The 4643-nt window shown below is 51.8% G+C and overlaps 1 pseudogene; it reads left to right on the top strand.

Moving 5' to 3' along the window:
- LOC107680416 (cadherin-like protein 26) overlaps window positions 1–4643 on the top strand; it is a 19639-nt pseudogene that overhangs the window by 12783 nt on the left and 2213 nt on the right.

Below are 4643 nucleotides of genomic sequence, written 5' to 3'. Positions count from 1 at the left end.
GGTAATTTGCATATGGAACTTGAATCGAAATTACTAAAGATTCTCAGGACACTAATATATTGCCTATGTACCAACATATAATATACACTCTCGTTTAGATCATCAGAAGACGAATTCATAGATACTAAACATGGTAAGATTACATATAGGTAAAATTACATGAACGAGTGGTTCTATCATAAGCATGCATAAAACAGTATACAATACAAAAGACAATATACAAGAACAGTAACAACATACACAATGACCTGAAGTATATGTGTGTTCATTCAAAGAAAGGTTTTCCTATTAATTAATTAGAGAAGAGTCCATTTTGCTGTGCATTATGTGTCTTTCCTATGGAAAATGTAGTGAGAGGGAGAACTCTCAACATGCCATTAGGTCATAAAGGTTTATCTGATCTGGCTGAGGGGTCCTGGTTGCCATGGTAACCAGGGGCCTGGTGTTGTTCCCAGACATGCTGGCACCCAGTATGTTTATTGGGTGAGGCGTCTGTGATTATTTGTTAATCTAATGAATAATTGATTTGTTAAATCAAATGAAAAATGGTGTGTCTGATTGGTCCAGACACTACATGCCTCCACCCAGCAGGGCAAACAGTGCCTCCCCTCCCGGGTCTGTAGGTACTCGTCTGGTCTGTCCTGCGATGCTTATGTGGCCTGTGGAGAAGCTGCCTCTGCCTTACACGCTACGGCGTTACTGCTGGTTCTTCATGCTAAAGCACTGAGGGACCTGCATGAGGATGGTCACGATCCAGAAGTTCTGAAAGAGCTCCGAACCGCAACTGACCTCGCGCTCCGAGCGACGAAGGTCACTGCGAGTTCTCTGGGTCATGCGATGTCCACACTTGTGATCCAGGAGCGCCATCTCTGGCTGTGTCTGGCCGACATGAGGGATGCCGACAAGTTCGGCTCCTCAAGGTTCCTGTGTCCCAGACCGGCCTCTTCAGCGACGCGGTTAAGAACGTGGCCCAGCAGTTCTCGGCTGCAGAGGAGCAGACTGAGGTGATCCGACATGTCCTGCCCCGGAGGGAAGCTGCTGTCTCCACCCGTCCGCAGCGCCCCAGCCTGCTCATCGCTCCCGCACCACATCCGCAGCAGCCTCGAGCATGCGGCGCCATGGAGCTGGGCGTAGGCAGGCCACCTGTCCAGGCCCCGTCAAACCTGGTGGTGAGCGGAAGAGCAAGAGGCCCTGTGACGGGCGACCCAGAGAGAGAGGAAACTGCTCTTTGGGGGATGGTGAATGCACCTCTCCCTCCCCCGGAGGAGGGCCGGGTGGAGAATCTGGTTTCCAAAAATCTCGACATGAGAGCAGTTTTCTCTGTCTCTGGGTCCCAAGAGGGCATGGAGAGTCGCGGACGGACCAACACCGAACCACACTCATCCTCGTCTCTTGCCAGCAGGCAGCAGCAGGCAGTTCGAGAGCGTCATCAAAGGCCCTACTCACGCACCCTCTGCCAAACCGTGGAACCAGGTAGGCATTGCACCGCACGCTCAGACCCCACTTCGGTCTGCCCAACTGACGGGTCTCTGCGTTCCACCTCGCTGCCCCACCGCTGGTATGTCGGTGGTCCCGCTGGTCCAGCTTGTACAGTGTCTGGGTGCCTGGCTACCCAAATGTCTCATTGGCTCCTGCGGACCAACAGACTCGGCTATGCAATTCAGTTCGCCCGGCTTCCCCCCAAGTTCAGCGGCATCCGCTTCTCATCAGTGAAGGTGGCCGATGCTCCTGTCTTGCGTGCGGCGATCGCAGTCCTACTGGCAAAGGATGTGATAGAGCCGGTCCCTCCAGCCGATATGAAGACAGGGTTTTACAGCCCCTACTGTATTGTACCCAAGAAAGGCAGTGGTTTACGACCGATCTTGGACCTGACACAGAAACATATCTCCGGGTGCATCCGTCCCCGAGATTGGTTTGCAGTGATCGACCTGAAGGACGTGTACTTTTATGTGTCGATCCTTCCGCACCACAGACCATTGCTGCGGTTCGCATTTGAAGGACGAGCATATCATTACAAGGTCCTGCCCTCCGGGCTGTCCCTGTCACCCCATATCTATTCCCCTGAGAGAGCAGGGCATTCGCATTCTCAACTACCTCGACAACTGGCTCATACTAGCTCAGTCTCAGAATCAGTTGTGCGAATACAGGGACTTAGTGCTCTCAGAAAAGAGCAAACTCTCCTCGATGCAGAGGATCTCTTTTCTCGGTATGGAGTTGGATTCGGTCGAGCACGCCGCACGCAGGAACGTGCTCAGTCGGTGTTGAACTGCCTGAATATGTTCAAGAGCAGGGCCGCGGTCCCACTGAAACCGTTTCAGAGGCTCCTGGGGCATATGGCAGCTGCAACGGCAGTCACGCTGCTGGGGCTGCTTCATATGAGACCACTTCAACACTGGCTCCATGGCTGAGTCCCAAAGTGGGCGTGGCTATGCGGCACTCACCGGGTCCAAGTCACACCGGCCTGCTGCCAAACCTTTCACCACGTGGTCAGACCTTGCGTTTCTCCGGGCAGGAGTGCCCCTGGAACAGGTCTCCAGGCATGCTGTGGTTTACACGGATGCCTCCACCACTGGCTGGGGGGCCACGTACAACGGGCACGCAATGTTGGGGATTTGGAGGGGCCCCCAACTGCACTGGCACATTAACCGCCTAGAGTTGTTAGCAGTACGCCTTGCCTTGAACCATCTCAGAGAGCGCTTACGAGGCAAGCACGTGCTGGTCCGCACGGACAACACTGCGACCGTTGCATACATCAACCGACAAGGTGGTCTATGCTTCCGTCGCTTGTCACAACTCGCCCGCCACCTCCTCCTCTGGAGTCAGAGGCATCTGAGGTCACTTAGTGTCATTTACATTCCGGGCCTGCACAACCGTGCAGCCGATGAGCTGTTACGAGCTGCGGTTCCCGGAGAGTGGAGACTCCATCCCCAGATGGTAAAAAAACAAACAAAAAAAAATGTTGTGCAAGGTCAAGGAGGACGAGGAGCAGGTCCTGCTTGTGGCGCCATATTGGCCCACTCGGACCTGGTTCCCAGAAATAATGCTCCTCATGACAGCCCCTCCCTGGCAGATTCCTCTGAGGAAGGATCTACTGACTCAGAGACGGGGCACCCTGTGGCACCCACGTCCAGACCTCTGGAAACTTCATGTCTGGTCCCTGGATGGGACGCTGAGGTTCTAGGTGACCTAAACCAGGAGGCAGTTGACACCACTTGGGCAAGAGCACTGTCTACGAGATACACTTACGCCTTGAAGTGAAACCTGTTCATCGAGTGGTGTTCTTCTCACCGAGAAGACCCCCGGAGATGCCAGATCAGGGTCGTGCTTTCCTTTTTGCAGCAAGGGTTGGAGCGAAGGCTGTCTCCCTCTACCCTTAAAGTCTATGTCGCTGCAATTGCTGATAACCATGACCCCTTGGAAGGGAAGTCGGTAGGGAAGCATGACCTGGTCATCAGGTTCCTTAGGGGGGCGAGAAGGTTAAATCCTCCCCGGCCCCCCTCTATACCCTCTTGGGACCTGTCTCTAGTGCTCAAAGCACTACAGCAGGGCCCATTTGGGCCTTTGTAGTCAGTTGAGCTGAAGTTTCTATCAATGAAAACTCTGCTCCTGCTTGCACTGGCCTCAGTCAAGAGGGTAGGGGACCTGCACAAATTTCAGTTCACGATTCGTGTGGAGACGGTATCCCCCTGTGTCCTCATCTAAACGGGTAGAGGCACTGAGAGGCCCCAGTTTAGTAGAGACCTAAGTGGATCCCATATGTGTAAAGTCCACGGTATAGCCTCAGAGCCCGTGTTTCCCCAGCAGACTTCTGCCATTTCTAAGAGGGTTATAATCACTTCTAATCTTCCATATGCACCTAAACAGTTGTTCATATGTGTAAGTGCTTCTGAAACCTCCTTCGGGAAGGATGGGGCTTCCACAACGTTCCTGTTCCAAGTGGTACGGGTACGTTTTCCAGGTGTTATCCAATCTCACTGAGTGGGTAGTGCTACGACAACAGTGACTGGTCTTCTTGTTGCGAGCCCCGGCCTACACCAAAAAGGGGCGCAGGAGGCTCATGCAGGACACTGGAAGGGGCAGCATCCATGGCGCTTTGGTAGGGATCCCAATTCATCGGTCACCGACGTGTCACGTCCCGTCGCCATGGCTGCTGTACTACCGCTGAGCGGCCGGGTCACCGGCTCGGCTCCTCAGAGAAAACCGGGTATGCGTTGCACCGGCTGCCTTTTTATGCTCACGCTGTGATCAGTGGCAGCTGGATGCAATCATCGCATGCCAATGTGCATTGGCTCATTTAGTTTACACTCAAAGTGGATTGGTCTCTCTAAACGAGATCCCAATTCGTCAGTCAATGACGTGACGCCTCTGTTCCCTCCTTCAGGGAATGAGGGTTACATACATAACCGAGACGTTTCAAAACAAAACATAATACTAAAATAAGCACTCCCAAATTCCCAATAATTTTTTACTCTCATTGTTAAAATTCTATGCAAAGCATGTTAGGAACTATATATTCTTTTTAAAATATGTATCATATTTTCTGTTATGTACTACCAACACAATTAAAAAAAAAATAAAAAAAAAAAAATATATATATATATATATATATATATATATAAAAAAATGGGAAACTTTCTGAAAAA

The sequence above is a fragment of the Sinocyclocheilus anshuiensis genome, unplaced genomic scaffold (genome assembly GCF_001515605.1).
Source record: "Sinocyclocheilus anshuiensis isolate Anshui unplaced genomic scaffold, SAMN03320099.WGS_v1.1 scaffold792, whole genome shotgun sequence".
Taxonomy (NCBI): Eukaryota; Metazoa; Chordata; class Actinopteri; order Cypriniformes; family Cyprinidae; genus Sinocyclocheilus; species Sinocyclocheilus anshuiensis.
This window is presented reverse-complemented; position numbering and strand designations above follow the sequence as displayed.